Source organism: Rana temporaria, chromosome 2, assembly GCF_905171775.1.
Source record: "Rana temporaria chromosome 2, aRanTem1.1, whole genome shotgun sequence".
NCBI lineage: Eukaryota > Metazoa > Chordata > Amphibia > Anura > Ranidae > Rana > Rana temporaria.
The window spans coordinates 207,801,542-207,818,441 of NC_053490.1; positions in this window are offsets into that span (position 1 = coordinate 207,801,542).

Consider the following 16,900-nt stretch of genomic DNA (forward strand, 5'->3'; position numbering starts at 1 on the left):
CACTCTGACCCTGGGACGTCTTAATAGCATCATGGGCCCCTGGGCAAGGTAATGCTCTGGGGCCCCTACAATGATGACAGTGCAGGTTAACAGACATCAAGTAGGTAGGAGGCAGACTGCCTCCCCTGTGTATTTATCACTCTCAGTGCCATCATGGGGACCCCAATTTCGGGGCAGTGTGGGCTCAAGGACCAGCTGCTTTGGGCAAAGTGCAGGGGCCCCCCATGCAGCTGGGCCCCCTGGTGTGCCCTCTCATTAAGACAGCCCTGCTCTGACCAGTGCAGTTATGCAGAATATCCCATAGCAACCAATCAGATGTCATAGTCTGTAGGTTAAACACAGTAAAGGCAATGGAAGGCAATCGCTGATTGGTCGCTATGAATTGCCGGAACATTGCCCCTCTAAAATAATCCCACCTGTTGATCTTTCTAAAACAGAAAAAAAGATTGAGGACTCCTTGAATAGTGCAAACAGGTATGCAGAATATTCCATAGCAACCAATCAGATGTCATATTGTGTAGGATAAGCACAATAAAGGCAATGGAAGACAATCGCTAATTGGTCGCTATGCATTGCTTGCACATTGCCCCGAACATCGAGATCGTTTCTCAGCATTAGTGAGACTGACAGCACTAGAATGAAAGTGGGAAGTTGAAAAATCATTATTACTTAGCTTGATTTCATCTATTTCACATTGGCAGAAATGATATCCACATCCAGATCGCAATACTCCAATTTGTATTCTCTATTTAAACCACGTTAGGGATAATGAGTTGCCATTATGAAGCATGCCATTATTAGCCCATAATATTACATTTATGCAAGGACCCCACTAGAAAAATGACATTGGTTATAAAGAAATGGGCGGTTAATGAACTGAGCTGATAAATGTTTAAAAATAAATAAATCATGTCTTCTTAAAAAATGAATGATGTCTAGTATTAGCGAGAAACCGATAATACTACATATATGTAGAGGATTAGACTTCGGTTATGCGCATTGGTAATATAAAGTCTCGTGTAGGTGGATGGAAGGAGTGAGTGTGCTTGTCTGCGCATTGCCTGACTTTCAGCACCAGCAGAGTGGACAGCGCCTTGTCCTGTCCATGCACGGAGCAGGGGGCCATCTGTCTGCTTGTCCTATTCTTTCTACACCAAGGGAGACAAAATGACCTCTTTGCCAATTACTTGAATGCAGCTCTTGGAAGCACAAGTAATTCAGCATTTGTAAATGACTCTTTGCCTGCAGAATCCTCTTGTGGCTAACGCCGGAAACGCTTTACTAAACAGCGTTCCTATAACTGCTCTATTCAATACAGAACTCTAGCAATTGTCGGGTGTCTTTATTGTTAAAAAGCTTTCTAAGATTTGGTTGACTTCAGTGACATTTCGGAAATCTAACTTTTACTACTGACAAGAGGAACTTCTAATTCAATCTGGATATCAATCGACTTCTTCCAGCTACTCTGATTCTGCATACCATTTCACTGCACATACAGAATAGTGAGGTGGTGGTAAAGTTGTATTTAAAGAGGAAGTGAACCCTCTTAAAAAAAAATCTGAAATAAAAACCCTGCAAGAAAAAGGCATAATAAACTAGTATGCATAGCATACTAGCTCAATATGTATTACTTACCTGAGATCGAAGCCCCCGCAGCGGTGTTCGTTCTGCTCCTCACTCCATCGCCGCTATCTTACCCCGAATGTCTTCCTCGTATCGCGGGTCCGACACTGTCACTGGCTGGAGCCGCAGCAACGTCACTCCAGCACATGCGTGCGTGTGACGCCACTAACGGCATGATCGCCACTAGTAACGGCACGCTCAGTGCGCCTGCGCGCCGATGTCTACGGCGCATGCAACGTAGACAACGGTGCATGTCTTTTGGAAATATCTCCTAAACCATGTAGGTTTAGGAGATATTTCTTGCACCTACAGGTAAGCCTTAATCTAGGCTTACCTGTAGGTCTAAGTGGTGTGTAAGGGTTTACAACCACTTTAAAGTAACTCCACTTTTGTTGACAAAACCTCTGGGTGATGTACATTACAAGGATTTTAACAAACTTTTATTTGGAAGAAATCATTGTGAGTTTGTCTGTGTCCATGTGGGAAAGTGAATCTGTATGGGAGTGGTTTCATAGTTATCAATCAGCTGCTGCACCTGCAGGGATATATATAGAGGAAAATTGTAGGGTCTGCATCCCTTTAGGTGTGATTTTTCTTATTGGAAATATTTCACAAAAAATTACAATTGTGTTGCGGGCAGGGCTGGGGCAAGGGGTGTGCAGGAGCTCTAAAAACTGTGGTATCATGTGAGGTAGGGGGGAACCACAAGCAGCTTGGAGGGAGGGAATTTGTGTTGGGAGGGGGGATTGGGGAGGGGGGTGGTAAGAGGGAAGAATTGTTCTAAGAGGGGACATTTGGGGAGGTGTGCTAGGAGTGGTGATTTGGGAACATTTGTGCTTAAAAAGGTAATATGGTGGGAGGAGAGATTTGTGCTGAGATCGGAAATGCCTTTTTTCCATGGGGGGGATTTATGCTAGTAGGGATGATTGGGGGATATTTGTGCAACCAGGGCGGATTTGGAGTGGGGGAAGAGAGGATTTGTGTTCAGAGGGGAAATTACAAGGGGTAGAGGATTTGTGCTAGAAGGGGGACTTTTTTTGGGGGGGTTTGCACTAGGGGCATATGGGGAGAGAGGGGAAAGTGTCACTTAGCACAGTTACCTGGGATTTTTTTGCACCATTACTTATAGTGTATTTCATCACATTAAGAGGAACCTGTGTAGTTATATGATTTGCACCATTACTGTTATTGTTCACTGATCATTTATATTTATTTTTATGCTGATGCCATTTGGGCTATATTGCTCCTCATTTCAATTACACCTACTTTCATTCCCCTCCCCCACCTGTTTATTCACTTATCCATTCACCACTGATTAGCGCAGCACTACCCTCCCCATTTTCATATGGGGAGAGAGGATTTGAGATAGTGGGGGCAAAGATTTGTGCCAGGAGGAGGGATTTTAGCAGGGGGGTGGATTTGTACTGGGGAAAAGGGGGGATTTTTTTATTTAGGGGGATCAAGCAGATTAGTGCTCAATTTTTTGGAGGGGGTTGGAGGTTCCTGCTGACACATAATCATACATCTTGGAGGAGGCGCAATTTGGCATGTTCGCCCTGGGCTCTATATGACCGCCACTGGTTGTAGGGGATGCCTGAAATGTGACTTGTATTATAGTGCAGACTTCTGGGAAAATCAGTGAGCCAATCATACAAGCAGGAAATTATGTGTCTGGGGGGAATTCTGCACACAGGTAGCCATATTGCATTGCATTTTACAGGAAATTAAAGAGCTAAAGATCGAAAAGAAAAGGTCATTTTTAAAAACATTCAATTACAATATGAAAGGGGATGTCAGGAGCTACCTAGTGGTGCTAGACTGCTAAAGGTTTTGTGTTAGTATAGGTAAATTTCAAGCTTGGCTGATAGCCAAGCCTGTGTGTTTTCCTGGCTTGGGTAGAGATCCAGGGAGAGTTGGGTGACTCACAGGCAGCATCACTGAAACCTCCCCCCACTTCTAGAAAATACTGGAACCTTCTAGAAGAATGGGAGGAGAAGTAAGGTGGAGCTGCCTGGAGTATTCTAAGGGCCCTGACTAATCCCCAACAAAAGAGTTGGCAGGGGGCAGGCCGGTGGGTGGTCTTCCCCAGTGTCCGCTCCTCCTGCAGCTTCCTCCTCCGCGTGCCTCCTCTCTGTTCCTGCTAAGCGCTAGGAATCCAATAGTATTGCCTAAAGCTTTGGCCAATTAAGAAACAGGTCTCAAGCCTCCTTATTGACGAGGGGCAACTTTAGTGTGAAAATAGCAAAAATGTATTTGCTACCCTCTCACTAACTGGGTGGAGTCGGGACACAGTGCTCTTTTTTTAAGTCTATCTGACTCTAATCAAGTGCTTAAAAAAAACACTCCCCCCATTGGAATCCATAGTCCAGCACTCTGAAATGTAGATCAGGGGGCTGGAGACATGGATAGGGGGGTGGACGGGCCCCCCCCAAGAGTGCCTACACTTTTGATGGAGAAGCAACAGAGACACCTTTGAACAGCAGCATTGTTAATCTGGGGATAAGGTAGTTTAATGGTGGCCATACGCACTTTTTTAATTTTTAACAGAAAAGTTTTTATTTATCATTTACAAATATAAACAAAAACCAAGCTACATCTTATACACCTGTATATATAATAATAAGCAGAGCAACAGGAGGTTTGTCTTTTAATATCATACATTCACATCCAAATCAAATATTGGAGCAGTTGGGGGAGATTAGTTCAGGAGAGAACAACCTTAAAGTGGAGTTTCCATCCCAAATTATTTTTTTTCATTATTGTGCCCATTAGACCTAAAAAAAAAAAAATGTTTTACTCATCTGGAAATGTCTGTTGCTATGCAGTCCCACAAAATCTGCCTTTGGAATCACCTAGGATTCTGACATCATCTCCCTCTAATGCTCCTGGGAAATGTGTGTCATCATTTCCCAGGATGCAGTCCGCTACCCAATTATGACTCCCTATCCAAGACTTCCAGGAAGTAAGTGCTTGTGGGCTTCACAATGTCCACAAGCAAAATGACAACAGTGTGGACATAGTTTTATAAACTATCTTTTTTGAATAACTATGCGGAGCGGCAGCGGATTGTAAAATAGTAAGTGACCGGATTTATATTATAAAAACGCATGATGAAAGGACATACATTTAAAAAATGCTAATTGTGGTTGGAACCCCACTTTAAGAACACTAGGTAGATGGAACAGGACCTTGGGGGAATAGGGGGAGGGAACGCACTTCTTTTTTATTTGTTTTCTTCGCATTGAGATGATCAATCTATGGTTGACAACCAATTTCATTGATATGCCACACATGGGGAAGTGGATTCTGATCAATTGTTAAAATAAGTTTGTAACTTACATTTGTTATCGATTGTATCTCTTTTTGCACCATGTAAACTCATAATCTGTTAAAATATGATCATATTGATGAACAAAGCGTCTAAGTGGTGCGGATCTATACAAAACAATCAATACATAGATGTACTTGCAGACTTAGGTGAACTTGACTAACAAATTAAAACTCCAGCTAACACTTTTTAGGCAATTACAGCTTTTTTTTTCCATTGGGAGAAAGGTTTTCAAAACAGGAAATTAATAAAAAGCTGACTATTGTAAGCTTTCCTGTCAGTGGTTTAAGTTATAATTAACAGACTTACTGCCTGGATCACCAGGTAAAAAAAAAAGGGAAAAAAGCAATAGGACCCGACCCTAAAGCCCTAATGGTGACCTCCAAAGTCAGGGAGAGCTGACATCCTTCTTTGTAGAGTGGGTTACTAGGCATAGTGGGTGTAATGCAAGAAAGAATGATTGGGTGCCAGTCGCTTTTTGAATGTCTCTTAACAAGAACTGGGGGAGAGAGGGTTAGGGCCTGAACAAGGCAGATGCAATAGCACTTGGCAGACTCTGAGACAAAATAGGCAGACAGCTATACAGGTTGAGGGACTTTAACTACTTGCTGACCTGCCACCGTCGTTTTACGGCAGGTTGGCTCCCCTGCGCGAGAGCCCGTAGCTCTACGTGGGCTCTCTCGCAGGATACTAGGGGCGTGCGCGCCCCCCGCTCGCCCCGGAGTCCCATGCACGTGCCCGACGGGCGCAATTCGCCGCCGGGCGCTCGCGATTGCTCATTACAGAGCGGGGACCGGGAGCTGTGTGTGTAAACACACAGCTCCCGGTCCTGTCAGGGGGGGAAATGCTGATCCTCTGTTCATACAACGTATTAACAGGAGATCAGTGATTTCCCCTAGTGAGGCCACTCTCGAGGGTGCCACCTCTTTTCCATAGAAATACTGGAGAATTAAGCCGTGTACACACTACCATTTTTCATGTTATGGGAAAAACAAAGTTTTTCTTGACGTGATTCTTGTCAAGCCTGCCTTGCATACATACACATGATCGCGGAAAAAAAAATGCTCGAGCAAAGCACGGTGACGTACTGCCCCTATGACGGCACTATAAAGGGGAAGTTCCATTCGGATGGCGCCACCCTTTGGGCTGCTTTTGCTGATTTCATGTTAGTAAAAGTTTGGTGAGAAACGATTCACGCTTTTCAGTCTTCATGCTTTTCAGTCTGTTACAGCGTGACAAATGTCCATTACAAACGCTAGTTTTACCAGAATGAGTGCTTCCATCTCATAACTTGCTTCTGAGCATGCATGTTTTTTTCCCGTAGTTAAAGCCTACACACTACCATTTTTCACGACGTGAAAAAATTTATAATGCCCATTTTTCACGTCGAGAAAAATGCTCTGGAGCCTACACACAATCGTTTTTAATTAAAAAAATAGCATTTTTCACGTCATGAAAAACGATCGTGTGTACGCGGCATAACTTCTACTTACCAATCTATATTGAAATATTATCAGTCCTTGTGTAAATTGAATTCAGTAATAGAACTCTTCACTGAAGGGCTGCCCCGTCCTCTTCCTGCTGATAAACCTCTATCACTGTGGGGGTTAACAGCTTTGTGTCTCTAGCTGCACTAAAGATATTCTGACAGGGAAACGCCCCCTTCTCCACTGAAAAAAGTTCTGTCTGATTAACCTGCCTGTGACACTAATACAGTGATGTAGGATGTAGGATTGTAGGATGCTCTTCATCACTCACAGATTGTGATACAGGCAATCAGTGAAAGAACTATTCTTAATGGAGGAGAGGGAATGAGAGGTTTGATGGGGACACACCTCTCCTTTCCTCTCCTCCAGTGATAATCTTTATCTGTAGGGCAGCTGAGGTGGGAGACCTGAAGCTGTTAACTTGCACGACAGCAGAAAGAGTACAAGACAGTAAAGAATCGTACAGAATCCAGCAGCCTGAATGCAGTGGGTCATTCTTCATTACAGGTAAGTAAAATAACTAAAGTTGCAGAGAAACATGTTTTTTTAACTAAACTTCAGCTTTAAGCTGCATGCCATGATCACTGTCCTAGGTTTCCAGTTTCAGAGAGATACTTTCTCTTGCAGAATCTCATGGAGCCATCCTTGCATAAAGAGACTTGCGTCCCCCTACACGGTGTCAGTGGCATCACTAGGGTTGGTGTCACCTGGTGCGGTAATACTTGGTGACACCCCCACCCCCTGGCACTAAGCAGGCTAGTGCGTCGGTGCAGATCTCCCCCTTAACCTACCACAATGGATGGAGATGGGATGGAATTGGGTGGATGGATGGAGCCGGGATTGGATTGGGGTGGTGGATAGAGCTGGAATGGGATCAGGGGAATGGATGGAGTAGGGATGGGATCGGGAGATGGATGGAGCGGGGATAGGATCAGCTTGGATGGGATCAGGGGGGAAGGATGGAGCAGGGATAGGATCAGGGGGGATGGATGGAGCAGATATAAGATCAGGGGGGATGGATGGCGCAGGGATAGGATCAGGGGGGATGGATGGTGCAGGGATAGGATCAGGGGGGATGGATGGCGCAGGGATAGGATCAGGGGGGATGGATGGTGCAGGGATATGATCAGGGGGGATGGATGGAGCAGGTATGGGATCAGAGGGATGAATGGAGTCGGGATGGGATTGAGGGGATGGATGGTGCCGGGATGGGATTAGAGGGATAGCTGGAGTGGGTATGGGATCGGGGGCTGGGTGGAGCTGGGAAGGGATCGGGGGGAATGGATAGAGCCGGGATGGAATCAGGGGGTTGTATGGAGCGAGGATAGGATCAGGGGGGATAGATGGAGTGGGGATGGGATTGGGGGGATGAATGAGAGGGTATAGGATCGGGGGTGGATGGAGCTGGATGGGATTGGGGGGTGGATGAAGTAGGGATAGGATCAGGGGGGATGGATGGAGCAGGGATAGGATCAGGGGGGATGGATGGCGCAGGGATAGGATCAGGGGGGATGGATGGCGCAGGTATATGATCAGGTGGATGGATGGAGCAGGGATAGGATCAGGGGGAATGGATGGAGCAGATATAGGATCAGGGGGGGGTGGATGGCGCAGGGATAGGATCAGGGGGGATGGATGGCGCAGGGATAGGATCAGGGGGGATGGATGGCGCAGGGAAAGGATCAGGGGGATAGATGGCACAGGGATAGGATCAGGGGGGATGGATGGAGCGGGTATGGGATCAGGGGGATGAATGGAGTCGGGCTGGTATTCGGGGGATGGATGGTGCCGGGAAGGGATTAGAGGGATAGCTGGAGTGGGTATGGGATAGGGGGCTGGGTGGAGCTGGGACAGAATCGGGGGAATGGATAGAGCCGGGAATCAGGGGGTTGTATGGAGCGAGGATAGGATCAGGGGGGATAGATGGAGTGGGGAATGGATTGGGGGGATGGATGAGCAGGTATAGGATCGGGGATGGGTGGAGCTGGATGGGATTGGGGGGTGGATGAAGCCGGGATAGGACCTTTGATTTGGGGGGGTTAAAGGATATGTGCTAGGGGGTGCTTTGGGAGGGGAGAGGAATTGCACTGGGGGTGGGGTCAAACTTCATATCTGCACCCCCTAGCACCTATTCTCTAACCCCCCTAAAATAACTCCTGGCAGCATAATTGTTACCTGCAAATGCCCCCCTCCCAACCATCCAACCACTATGTCCCCCTCCTCTGCAATACAGTACTCCTGTGGCATACCTCAGGGAAGGTGCTGACTGTAGCGTGGATGGTGTCACATGGTGCCTGTGTAAACTTCCGAGCTGAGGAGAAAGCAGCAGTGAGAAGAGCAGAGTTGTGGCCGCGCTGTGTCGCCGTGTGTGTGGGGACGGTCGGACCCCGGGCACCCAGTCAGTCTCTCTGCCTCACTCCCTCCTCCCCCACTCTCTCCGCACATGGCAAGGAGCAGAGGAGATCCCGGAAGGGAAGGAGGGAGCCGCGGCACCCCTCTCAATGCGGCCCCTGTCTGAGCCAGGTGTCACCCTCTGGCGGGTGTCACCCGGGTGCGGGCTGCACCCCCATAGCAACGCCACTGCATGGTGTACATCAATAGAAACACACAGCCCCATAGCCTAGGACGGCAAAACACTTCCCTGCTGTACTCCCTTCTCACCCCTTCCTTCTCCAAGCTAACACTGACTGAGCACTGCATTGTCCACTGTTAACCACTTCAGCCCCAGAGGATTTGGCTGCCAAATGACCAGGCACTGAGTCACTTTAACTGACAATTGCGTAGTTGTGCGACATGTCTCCCAAACAAAATTAATGTTCTTTTTTCCCACAAATAGAGCTTTCTTTTGGTGGTATTTACTCAATTCTGCAGTTTTTATTTTTTTGCACTATATACAAAAATAGAGTGAAAATTTAGGAAAAAAAAAACAATATTTATTACTTTTTGCTATAATAAATATCCCCCAAAAATGAATATATATAAAAAAATCCTCAGTTTAAGTCGATATGTATTTTTCTATATATTTTTGGTAAAAAAAATCGCAATAAGTGTATATTGATTGGTTTGCGCAAAAGTTATAGGCCCAGATTCACATACCTGGGCGCATAGTTATGCCGGCGTAGCATATGGAATATACGCTACGCCAACGTAGTGTAGAGCAGGGAGCACAGTATTCACCAAATACTTGTTCCCAACGTTGCGCCGGCGTAACTTAAATCCGTCGGCATAAGCCCGCCTAATTCAAAGTAGGTGGAGTGTGGGCGTTATGCATTTAAATGAAGCGTGACCCCATGCAAATGAAGGGCCCAACGAACAGCGCGTGCGTGCGCATGCTCAGAATCACGTCGAACATACTCCCTAAGATACGATGGCTCAATGCCTATGACGTGAACGTAACCTACGCCCAGCCCCATTCACGTACTACTACGTAAACGACGTAAAATACAACGGCTGTTCCGTCGTCCATACCTTTGCATGGGATGCGCCTCCTATAGGTGGAATAACTTTACGCCAGACGTACGCCTTACGTAAACGGCGTATATTACTGCGACGGGCGCAAGTACGTTCGTGAATCGGCGTATCTCGGTCATTTGCATATTCAACGCATAAATCAATGGAAGTGCCCCTTGCGGCCAGCGTAAATATGCGCCCAGGCTTCGACGGTGTAGGAAACTTACGTCGGACGGATTAAGCCACATTTCAGGCGTATCTTGCAATAAGAATCAGGAGCATAGATACGACGGCGCGTCTGTGCACTTACGCGGTGTATCTAAAGATACGTCAGCATAAGTGTTACCTGAATCCGGGCCATAGTGTCTACAAAATAGGGGGTAGTTTTATGGCATTTTTATTATTCTTTTTTTTTTACTAGTTATGGTGGCAATCTGCAATTTTTATCATGACTGCAACATTATGGCAGACACATTGGACAACGTTGACACTATTTTGGGACCATTGTTATTTATACAGCGTTCAGTGCTTTAAAAATGCACTTATTACTGTGTAAATGACACTGGCAGTGAAGGGGTTAACCAGTAGGGGCGGGGAAGGGGTAAGTGTTTCCTAGGGAGTGATTCTAACTATGTGGGGGTGGGGCTTACTGTGACACGACACTGACACTGCTCCCGAGGGAGCAGACGATCAATGTCCTGTCAGAACAGGGAGATGCCTTGTTTACAAAGGCATCCCCCCATTCTGCCATTCCATGACACGATCGCAGGACAGACATTGAGTCTACGGGTCCCACGGGCACTGTCACAGAGACCTCGATGGGCACCCGCTAGGCGGCAGATTCAAAGTATATATACGTTGCTTTGCCTGCCCGTGCCATTCTGCAGACGGAAAAGTATGTGAGGCAGTTGGCAAGCGGTTAAAGTGTTTGTAAAGGTAGAAGGTTTTTATCTTAATGAATTCTATGCATTAAGATAAAACGCTTTCTGTGTGCAGCAGCCCCCCTCAGCCACTCTACTGCTAACCTGAGCCCCATTTCCACCCAGCAATGTCCATGAGTCTCTTCAGCCGTCCGGAACTCCCCTTCCTGATTGGCTGAGCCATTGGCTCCCGTTGCTGTCGATAAAACTCAGTTAGCCAATCAGGAGAGATAAGGAGGTGGAACTCTGTTCCTGAATGGACACACAGAGCTGCAGCTCGGCTCGGGTCCCCCCATAGCAAGCTGATTGCTGTGGAGGCACTCAACAGGAGGGAGAGGCCAGAAGCACTGGTGAAGGACCTGGGAAGAAGAGGATCCAGGCTGCCCTGTGCAAAACCACTGCAGAGAAAAGGTAAGTATAACATGTTTGTTATTTTAATAGAAAGAAAAAACAAGACTTTACAATCACTTTAATTCATTCCTGTGAAGAAGCACCGAGAGAGCAGAAGCCATCAGCACTGACATTCGTAATTTGCAAGTGGTGGGGGGAGAATTTTAACAAACAGTTTAATGGGTAATGATTTTTTTTTATAGTACTCAATGTGTTATGTTTAAAAAATACACTGAGTTTTAATACTCTTTTGAACACTTTAAATGGTTGTTTTGGCTTCTTATGTACTGCTGTTTATGTACACCCTGCTACTGTGCAGTAAACAGTTTGAGCAGCTTATTTCCCAAGTAAGTGTTTTATCAAATTCGAATTTGCTGTAAAATGCTTCATTACATTCCCACAAAGTCTGGTTTTCCATCTAATGCCTTGTGGAAATAAATGATTTGAAATCAGACTGTAAAAATCTATAGTACAGAGTTACAAATGGGACCATAATGTTGGTTACAGTCCCAAAGCATGTAGCATGAAAGTGTTGCTCTTAACTCTTTATTTCTGGCTTAGCAAAGTGCTACTAATCTTTGTGTAACTAATTCCATCCTCATGTAAATAGTTTAATATATAATACTGTACAATGAAGAGGTAATCCAGCTAAAGAAAACAAACTCTCCTGTAGTGCATCCTCTGAATGGGTCGCTGATTTTTGATAATAATGACACTATTAATGATAATGGCAAGGGTTCTTTTCCACAAGCACAAAAGCTGCCAGCACACCACTGCACCAATTCCAAGCACACTGACACATAAAGTCTCAGGTATTGTGCTATAAACAAACTGCCTGGGTGTAGGGAAGGTAGGGGTTTTTATATTTTAAGGAATGAAAGTCATTTAAAATACTGGACATCTTTTCGTCATCAAGGTGGTCATTAATAGCCGGATTCAAAAAGACTTACGACAGCGTATCAGTAGATACGCCGTCATAAGTCCGAATGCGTGCCGTTGTATATTTAAGCGTATTCTGGAAACCAGATACGCTTAAATTTGGCTAAGATACGACCGGCGTAAGTCTCCTACGCCGTCGTATCTTATGTGCATATTTACGCTGGCCGCTAGGGGCATGCGCCATACCAACAGCCCTCATTTACATGGGGTCACGGTTAATTTAAATTAAGCCCGCCCACTACATGCCTACTTTGAATTAGGCGGGGTTACGCCGGGCCATTTGCACTACGCCGACGTAACTTAGGGAGCAAGTGCTTTGTGAATACAGTACTTGCCTCACTATGTTACGTCGGCGTAGTGCAAATGGGATGCGCTACGCCGGCATAAAGATATGCAGCCATACGTGAATCTGGCTAATAATCTTTTTTCTTCCTGCAAAGAAACAGAAGGTTTGTTCCAGCACTTAGGAATACTCGTTTTCACAGACAGAAATAGATAAGATGCTCATTGTTGCTAAGTGAAAAGTCCCGGAATTAGGCAATGTAATAGGGCCAATTTGGTGTCTTTGCAAAAAGTCAGGTGGCATAAAACATATAACAAGCCAACGACCCCAGACCACAATCAAGTGAGCCTTGGCCAGGAACACCAAATATGCAAAACATCCCCTGGCCAAAATTCCTGAAACATTTATCACTACACCTGGGATGTACATGGCCTATAAGGGCAGCGACTCGATGCCACCTCAGAAGTACTTTGTAAACTATATCAGTCATAGCAGGATTAAAAGAACATTTCACTACAGCTGACCAAGCCTTGTTCCAATTCTCTTAGGGTCTATCAAGTTTGTTCAATTCCATTGCCACTAAGCCATGTAGGAGAGGGATGCTGAAGTCATACGATTTTGCAAAAAAATGGAGATGGCGGAGATGAGTCAGAGAAACCCTGGTAAATGCTTGTATACATGTTTGAAATTAGTTGTTGCAAAGGAAAAAGCAGAGGTTTGATGAAGAGTCATTATCCAGTGTCAGAATTTTAGGTATCTGAAAGATTCTGACAGGGGCACCTCATATGTTTCCTGTAATGATGCCCATGATGGCAAGGTACAAGTGGTTAAAAAATTATGTACCCACATGAATCCATGAGTGGTCCACTGCACAAATGCTTGTAGTTGGTCCATTCCCATTGGAAATAAAGGTTTATTCACAATCAGTATCGATTATATCAAGAGCGGAAATATTGAGCAAATAAGATTACCAAAATAACGGACAGTATCCCAGGTTCTCAAGCTATGCAACATTAGGGGGCTTAGTTTGGGTAAGCATAGTTTATGTAGAAGCCAAAGTTAGGCAGTTATAGGGATTGATTCACAGTTCAGGTGTTCCAACAGTACCAACAATTAGGGTATTGGAAGTGGCATGTAGCATGGACAGCTGAGAAAGTTGGGCTGCTAAATAGTGCTTTGCCGTGTTGGAGACACCCAAACTGCCCTGTAATTTGTGGGTGAAAAGAGTGGAACAAGGAATTCTGGGGTTATTATAAACCCAAATGAAGTTAAGAATCCTATTTTTTGAAAGATGTAAAAAAAGGAAGGGACCTGAATAGGCAAGATATGAAAGTAATAAAGGGCAGAATCTTTGTAATTGTATTAATGTGACCTATCCATGAAAAAGAGGGGTATTTCTGTAATTGCATAGGGAGTGTAGAAGGTGAAAATTAGCTGCAAAAAGGGACGAGTATGAGGTTGCCCAGTGGTATGGAAATGTAATTGGAGGCAGGAAACCAAATCAACCAAGATTGAAATATTCAAGGCAGTCATTTAGGAGGGGTTGATTTGGAGGCCCAATATTTTAGAGAACTGTTGCAAGGTGCTTTGTATGTTTGGAAGTGTGGTGGGTGGATTAGTAAGGACTAAAAGGTCATCGTCTATGATTAAATTCACTTTGTAATAGGTTTCATCATAGCGGGCCCCAATGATGTTGGGTCTATCCTGGAGCGCTATAGCTAGAGTCTCTAAAGCCAAGATAAAGGGGGTCAGGGAAAGGGGGATCCTTGTTTCTTCCCTTTAAAGATTGGAAAAGTAGTCAGTATACTTCACTGGGGCTGAGTGGGAGAGGAATACAGAGCCTTGATTAAAGCTAAGATATCATCTAAAAAGTCCCACCATTTCCATTCGTATTGTAAGTAATCCCATGAGAGGGAGTTAAAAGCTTTAGGTGTCCAATGAAAAGAGAAATGTTATCATTCTGGGACCTAACCTGCCTGGTCACTAACAGAATAGAGATATTGATATAAGGAATTGAGGTCTTCCCCAGAATCTTCAGGTCCACAATAAAAAGAGAAATTGGTCTGAAGGCTTGAGGGTAAAATGCCTCCCTCAACTGTTTTCTAAGGGATCATGGTAATGTGAGCTTTGAGTGAGTCTGGGGAATGTGAAGCCCTTTTCCAGAGAATTGAATAGTTTAAATAAAGGAAAAATACTGCGCATGTGTAAAAACATAAAAATAAATAATGTCAATCACCATTATTACAGTGTAAATTGTCCAACGGCACCACAAAAGTGAGATACAATCACAATAAACAATATGTAGAAAAAAATGATGTGCTAACCAAAAATCTCATATTGGGTTATTAAATCCAACTGTAGAAAACACAAATCCGTGATAAGCAGTTGAATCCCAAAAAAACTCCACCTTGTGCATGCACCATCACCACAGGCAATATAGACTCTTTCCAGAGAGCCTGGACCCTTTTCTTATGAAGGGTCAAACAGGCTTGATGTACTAATCTTTGTACGGGTCATCAGCTGGAGATGTGTCCTCAGATCAAACAGGGTATAAGCAGGATATTCAAATCAAGCTCCATCCACTTGTGTTTTCTACAGTTTAATTTAATAACCCAATATGAGGGGCATTCAGCAAATTAATCATAAATGTATTCCACGTCCCAAATAATGTTCAATGTGTCGACTTAAGCTGTAATTTCTTTGCAACTACTATTACATGCTAGTTCTTCTGATCATCATTGCTGTAAAACCTTTTGTTTTATTTCAGACAACTTGTTCCAATGTAATGTAAACCTTATTTTGTTTACCAATAAAAATAGTATGAAAAAAAAAAAAAAAAGAAAAAACCCAATATTAGATTTTTGTTTAGCACATATTTTTTCCTGACACATTAAATAGTTTAGCCAAATGAGGAAAGCAGAGGGGCAACAATTTCTTGTAGCACAGACCAGAGAACCTGCCTGGGGCCTTGGAAGGTTTCAGAGATTGAATGGCTTGAATAATTTATGCATAAGTCATTAGTAGAGTTGGGTGAACAGTTCGAGACGAACAAAAGTTTGCTCCGTTTTGGCTAACACCCAAATTTGCGGGGCGCTCGGCGGAATGTTTGCCTGCTGAGCACCACACTATCTCATGTACTAGATCCACATCTCTAGTGATCTCCTGTACTAGATTCGCAGTCTCTGGTTATCTTCTGTCTTAGACCTGCAGTCTCTGGTTATCTCCTGCACTACATCCGCAGTCTCTGGTTATCTTCTGTATTAGATCCGCAGTCTCTGGTTATCTCCTGTATTAGATCCGTAGTCTCTGGTTATCTCCTGCACTTCATCTACAGTCTCCATTTATCTCCTGTTTTAAATCTGCAGCAGGGGTGGACTGACAACTCATGGGTCCCCCGGGCAATAGGCGATCATGGGGCCCCTGTGTAATAGGCGATTATGGGGCCCCCGGGCAATAGGAGATTATGGCCCCCCCGGGCAAAAGGATATTATGGGGCCACACAGTACTGTATACACACACACATTATATACATACACACACACACACAGACACACAATATACACACACAGTATACACAATATACACACACACAGTATACACACACACACAATATACACACACAGTATACATATACACACTGAGATGGTACTGGAGAGGCGGGGCAGCTATAATCTTGGGATTTTTAGACCAAAAGGATGTTGGACTCGGTAAGGGACATTTCAGGGACAGATGTAAAAAAAACACAGATATTTACATACTGCCCCTGGTTTGACTGAGGCTGGCAACCCTGATGGGGCCCCCTAGTGGCTTGGGGCCCTCGGGCAGTGCCTGAGGGCCCAAATGGTCAGTCCGCCCCTGATCTGCAGTCTCTGGTTTTCTCCTGCACTAGATCTGCAGTCTCTGATTATCTCCTGTACTAGATCCGCAGTCTATGGTTATCTCCTACACTACATACACAGTCTCCGGCTATCTACTTTATTCGATCCGCCGTCTCTGGTCATCTCCTGTATTAGACCTGCAGTGTTACTTGTAGTGCCTTAAGAAGATCTGCTACACATATTGCTGTTATACAAGTCCTATACTTTTAGCTGGCTTATTTTCTATCATCATACTACTTGGGACTGTCTGTTGTGTTTTGGCTGTTTGCTGCGCAAGATCTTAAAGGAACATATACTCTCAAATAAGCTGAGCTATATATGTTTCTCTTATGCAATTACTAGTTGCTACAGTATTCCTATTTACTACGTGCTTGACATAAGTTCCTACTTGTTAAAGGGCCAATGCCCTAAGTTACTGAACACATTCGCTCTAAACTTTTCTATGCTAAGGGTTGAAGGTATTCCATACCTATTCCCTTAGTGGCCTAATGTACCTCTTTATGTTGAAGTGATATAATGTAGGGAACCCCCAAAACTCCTGTTCCCTGACTGGAATGATGCCTGGGGTCCCGAACTGATAGTCATTTGCATTCAGAAGTGCA